We start from the raw sequence: 6,381 nt of genomic DNA on the forward strand, positions 1-6,381 counted from the left end.
TTGGTATTCAAAAGCAATAAGCTGTATCTGGAAATATGGATTTCATTAGGATCACACAGATAGATGCAACAAAACTTTTGATAATCAAATAAATATAAAATTAAAATGCATAATTTCATAATCCGTAAATGTAAGTAATTTTTTCTAGTGGGTTCATCCACCTTATTTTTCCCGTAAGAGTGGACGCGGCCATTTGTAAATTTAATGTGTCTGGTTTCCGGTCTCATCCGCTTCCAGCTGTTTTTCGCTGCACAAAACAGCTCGTTTTGCTGCTTGATATTGCAAACTGGTGTTTCTTACCATATTATTTTAACGTATTATCTTAATTATGAACACACTGGTTTGTAGTGCAAACAGTTTTACCGTTTACTGGACTTTGTTATTCTTCTCGTTATTTCCCTATAGCGGCTAATGAACCAGAAGTCTCACCCATATGCTTACTTCCGCGTTGAAGATAAAGGTGGATAAAAGACATTTTAGATCTACACTAGGGGAGAGAGCGCTGTACATTCACTCCCCCACCTACAATCCCTGCCGGTACGAGACTCGAACCCGCAAGCTTTGGGTTACGAGTCCGACTCTCTATCCATTAGGCCACGACTTCCCCAAACAGTCCTACCGTTTACTCCATGTTGTCTTGCACATTCACAGAAAACAGCTTACTTCCACGTTGAAAAATAAGGTGGATAAGGAATAGTGTCTTTTACCAAGGGTTATTATCATTAACTACAACTAAAACCATAAAATATATTTACTTGAAACAAAATAAATGTTAGCTGAAATAAAATAAAATACATTTAATTATTTCAGCTAGTTACTAAAGTACTAAAATAACAAAAAATATATAAATATAAAATGTACAATTTTATTTAGTCATTGCTAAAGTACTAAAATGAATAGATAAAAATGATATCGACATTAAAAAGTATGCAAAAATTCTAAATTAAAGTTAAAATATGAAAAAATATCATTTAAATATTAACAAAAACTATAATAATATATCAATGACACTACAATAACACTACATTGTTTCTAATAAAGGCACTAAGCTTAGAACAAATTCATACTGAAGAACTTTATCTCACAATTAGCTGTTTCATTTTTTTCAGGCCTCCATGCATTGCACCTCATACGGCCAGGTTACGCTGCAAAGGCACTTCATGCCGAAAAGTGTGGCTTCGACCCTCCACAGCCTGAGAGTGACAGAAAGCGAAAGGCGAGTTGTGCGACCAGAACTTATGAGACACACTGAGGGGAAACCGAGAGTCTCTGTAGTGCATCTCACTACTGACCTACAATCTGACCTGCTGTTTGGACTCCAAACGCTGCCCTCCCGCAACCCCTCTCACACAGCTGAGCGGAGCGCAAGTCTCGCCAGATATTACATGGGTGTTTTTTACTCCTGGCTGGAGGTTTATGTTGTATTGCTTTCATCTTTTGTCCCTCTTCAACTTTTCTTTCCCACCTCAGGCCACGTTGCGTTTTCATATTCATTCAAAGTTCTGCATTGGCGTCTGCTTGCCCGTGTACGATATTTCTCCGCATAAGATCCCGTTCCCTGTGACTTCATGGAAACGTGTCCCTGCCAGAGACAAACTGTCCCACACCCATTGGAGGTGTGTAACTAATAGCTCAGGTCAGCCGCGCTCCCTGTATTTATGACACCGTGCCCTATGAAATATGAACGGGCGGATTGAGATGCACAACTTCCTCTCTTTTTTAAAGCTCGAGACCATCAGATGCAACAGTGATAAAATGCCATGGCTGAGAGGTAAACTAATAATAGTGTTCTCCACCTCAAACTGTCACATTGATGCTGGAGTCTGGAGCATGCGAATATCCACAGCTAAGCCACCTGGGTAAGATCCACAATGCCAATTAAACAAGTGGAGGAGGATGGATTTGAATATGTATGGGATATAAATGTGTGCATTAAAATGGATAGTTCAGGTTCTGGAGAACAAATTCTAAAAAAATATATTTTTTAGGATTCTTTGATGAATATAAAGTTCAAAAGAACAACATTTATAAGAAATAGACATTATGAAACAATGTCTTTACTGTCACTTTTGATCATTTTAATACATTCTCTTTTAATAAAAGTATTAATAAAGAAAAATAAATCTGACTGACTGACTTGCTTTTTTCTGTGACAGGACAGTTTATGCTGAGACAGGATCACGCCATCTACATTTAAATGCTTGGTATGTTTGCATAACCTTTACATCATCCTTATATCCATCCCAAACGTTTAATGTTTTATATGAATGCATAAGCTTGCATTTACGGTATGCATTTGCAGATGTTTTTTTTTTTTAATCAAAGGGCAGACTGAAGGTATACATTTCATCAGTACTTTTTTTAATGCACGTTGCTGATTTCATCATGCATAATTGTGTATTGATGTGATTAAGGATCATTTGAGATCTGACTCAAAAGAACACTTCATTTGTGAGTCCACGTTTCATGAGCCAGTCGGTTCTCAATGAATAGTGCTGTTCTGCTTTATTTCACTCTGAAATGTCACACTGCGGAAGTGTGGGTTGTGAATGCCATGTTATGTTGACTTAAAAGTGTCCTCGTAATTAATTATCTAAACTTCTATCAGCTAATAATAAGTCATGGAATAACTTCAACTGCGCTTTTCCGCTGATCTCAACAAAAACGTCTAGCGCTCATCTGACAATGGGGACAATATTTCACCGTGTTAAACTCTCACAGGAGGCAGTCAGAGCTGCGGAGCTCTTTTTGCCGGTAGCTAACACATTCACAAATGACCATTTATTACTTCCCACTATTTTTAAAAGGAGAAATGACAGCCTCTCTGTCAAATCTAACAAGGGAATAGCTTTCAGGTGCTTACTCCCCAATAACTCATCACAGCGACCTTTTGAACAGGAATTAGGGCACTTTTTATTTTTGCTCAGGAGCACCTATTAGGCCTTTTGCATTTTAATATCTGAAAGTAGCACCGCGGACGTCATAGACGCACAACAGCTAATTGTCATAATGTTGACAATCATTCAAACAGGAGACAGTAAAAGTAACAGACAGGGACAACATGGCATCCGTAATGACATTTGCAAATGACATGAAAAGGTATTGAAATAGGAAATATGTACTGTAAAAAAAGTTGTACAGCAGGGTTATTTTCGTTAACTAAAACTAAAACCATAGAAACAATTGTTTCTTGTACTAATAAATGTTAACTGAAATAAAATAAAAATTAAACCTTTTTATTTCAGCTAGCTGATGTGCTTGATGTACTAAAATCATTAAAACTAAAATAAAAAAATTATAGAAATTACATATATAATATTTTTTTGACTAACATTCAAATAAAAACTGAATATAAACATGTAAACTGATTCAAAATATTAATAAAAACTATAGTAGTACCTCAAAGATATTACAATAAAACTGCTAGTACATAAAGAATATTGGAGTATGTTTTACAAAAAAATACTATTTCCATTTTTCTACTTCAAAATTCCATGTTTATTTCAATGTGTTGCTTTCCAATTCTTTGTAATTATTTTTGAAATGTAATAGCAATTTCTGAAGTTGTAAACAGGGTTTTTATAGTTAACTAAAATGAAAACCATAATAACATTGAAACATAAAAACGATTTGTTGCTTGAAATAAAATATAAAAAAATACAAATAATTAAAAAAATACTATTAATACATTTATTTCAGCTATTTCTATTTTAATTTAGTTTATCTGGATGCACTAAAATCACTCAAAATTAATAAAAAACAGAAACACACAGATATGTGCAAACTAAAGATACAAATATAAACAAAGATTACTAAAAAAGCTAAACAAAAATTACTAAATCTTTAACTTGAATATAAAAAATGAAAACGGATTCAAAATATCTCAAAGATACTAAAATAAAACGAATTATTGTCGTTTGTTTTACAAGAAAATACTAAATACTACTATTTCATGTTTAATTCATTGTGTTGCTGATTTTTTTTCTAATTATTTGTGAAATTTACTAGAAATTTCTAAATGAAAATTGTTTTCTACACCATTTTTTTTTTTCAGGGATGGACTTGATTTCATCTACTGGCAATTGGATTCTGAAATGTGGTCTTGTGAATGAATCAAATCTTTTGAATGAATCATTTGATTCGGTTCATACAATGGTCAGAATGATTCACTCTAATCAATAGAATGGGTCACTCTAACCAAAACAAAAATGTTCTTCTGCATAATAATTATGCACCGATGCACAGTAAGTTCAGAAACGAGTCAATTTTGATTTCATGTTGATTTAAGGTCTTTTCACATTCTGTAATAGTAGCTAAATGCAAATGATGGCACCACATGGCAATATAAAAAGAGAATCTTTAACAGAAAATTCGATCTTGTAAATATGACATCAATACATTAATCATGTGTTTAATATTGTGGAAATCTGACCTCAGGGCTGTCGAGTCGCAGTGCTGCACACAGACATGGAGACGCGAGCTCTTTTCTCCATCTCCTTCACTCTCAACCCAAATCTCCACACTCTAATGTTTTGATATTTCTTTATCATTATGTACCAATTCGGCATGCTTGGCCCTCTGGGAAATCTGCTACCACACCCCTTTCTGCTGCCATCAGGACGAGAGCGATAGTGAATTTCTTTCGGTAGTTTCAGAGTACCAAACCAAATTAAGTAGGTGAATGAAAAAGCCAGCAGGGCTCTCGTTGCGGCGTCTCTGTCCTTGGCATCACCGTTGAGTGTTGTCTAAATAATTCACTAATAAAACGAAACATAACAGACACCTCCAGACGCCCAGAAAGCGTGCAGTTAATCCCATAAAATAAAATAAAGAATTTTTTTCTTTATCTCAAGGCTGAGATGAAATAATAACACAATATTAAAGTGTGCAAGAGAGCACAGCCCTCGCTACAAATAACACGGCGCCTTGGGTATACGGTATTACAGTCAGAAAGATTGTGCTTCTCATATCACAGATTCTGTTTCAGCATTTGGAAACTTTGCCATTTGTAATCTATTTGACTTCTGTAATTTGACGTATTTTTGTAAAATAGGATTTTCATTTGGAAGAAAATGTAGGGTGGGATTGGATTTTATCCATTGGAAATTAATTGGATCGTGAAAAATGGGTGTTTCCTAAGTATAGAGTGCAAAATCATGACCTTCCCATTCATTCTCTAAATAGTCATTGGTTATACACTACCGTTCAAAAGATTGGGATCAGTATTTTTTTTTTTTAATTGAAAGAAAATGATACATTTATTCACCAAATAAACTGAAAAAAAAATATTTTTATTAAATATAATATAAATATTCAATATAAAAATATTGAATATAAATATTCAAATAAATGCTGTTCCTTTGAACTTTTAAGAATCCTGAAAAAAAGTATCACAGTTTCCACAAACATACGAAGCAGCACCAGTTTTCAACATTGATAATAATCAGAAATGTTTCTTGAGCAATAAATCAATAGTTTATATCATTCCGTTTAATTCAGTTGCCAATTGCATTATTTCATGTCATAAAAGGACAAAGTCCTTGTACCTTTTTTTTTTTAACACTGCAAATAGTGGTTGATCTGAATAATGAAATGATTAATCTCAGAGATTTTCTTCCCCCTGAAATCCCTGTGGAGAAAATGAATGGGAAAAATACCAAGATTGATTGGTGCCAAAATTGGACAGGTACTGTTAACCTCTATTACAGACTGGGGAAAGGCAAAACTTTTTTTTTTTTGTAATTTTTTTTTTTAAACAATGTGCACTGATGAGTCATCCACAATAATACCATGTATTAAGACAGAAAATAGTGTCCATTTTGATTTCATGTTGTCAGTGAAAGCAGTACAGAATGAGGCTGTGATGTTAAAGTGTCTGAAATGGCCTTTTTCTCTCTGTAATGATAGTTGTTAAATGTGTTTACACAAAATTCCACACATTTTCTGTTTGTTCAACAAGAACCTCACTTTTCATGCAACTTTCCAACTCCAAAAGTGCCGCGGTTTATTAAGTGTTCGGCTCTGCAAATTTTGTTGCACATTTTGCAAGAAAAACAACACTCGGCACTATTTAGAGCAGAATGAGAATCCCTCCGTGCACCTGGCATGGCTGCCAATGGTAAATGAGCTGAGAAAAAGCTCATCATCTGTCTGCCGTTATCATTAGCAGCAATAATTATGTTTACAATGCCCTCTCATCATCTGTGGGAGCTGCGGCGCGCAGATGAGCGACTCGTTAAAATATATTTAATTTGTATTTCACAATATTATTGTTTTACTTATTTCTGATCTTATGCCTTGATGAGCATAAGAGACTTCTTTCTAAAAAAAAAAAATCTTAAACTGAAGTGTATATATTATATTATTAATTTTATTTTGTAT

At 34.1% G+C, this 6,381-nt stretch overlaps 1 pseudogene; it reads left to right on the forward strand.

Annotated features, from left to right (window-relative positions):
- Nucleotides 1–6,381, forward strand: part of LOC107697814 (zinc finger protein 64 homolog, isoforms 1 and 2-like) — a 44,877-nt pseudogene that overhangs the window by 7,017 nt on the left and 31,479 nt on the right.

The sequence above is a fragment of the Sinocyclocheilus anshuiensis genome, unplaced genomic scaffold (assembly GCF_001515605.1).
Source record: "Sinocyclocheilus anshuiensis isolate Anshui unplaced genomic scaffold, SAMN03320099.WGS_v1.1 scaffold78, whole genome shotgun sequence".
NCBI classification, from domain to species: Eukaryota; Metazoa; Chordata; class Actinopteri; order Cypriniformes; family Cyprinidae; genus Sinocyclocheilus; species Sinocyclocheilus anshuiensis.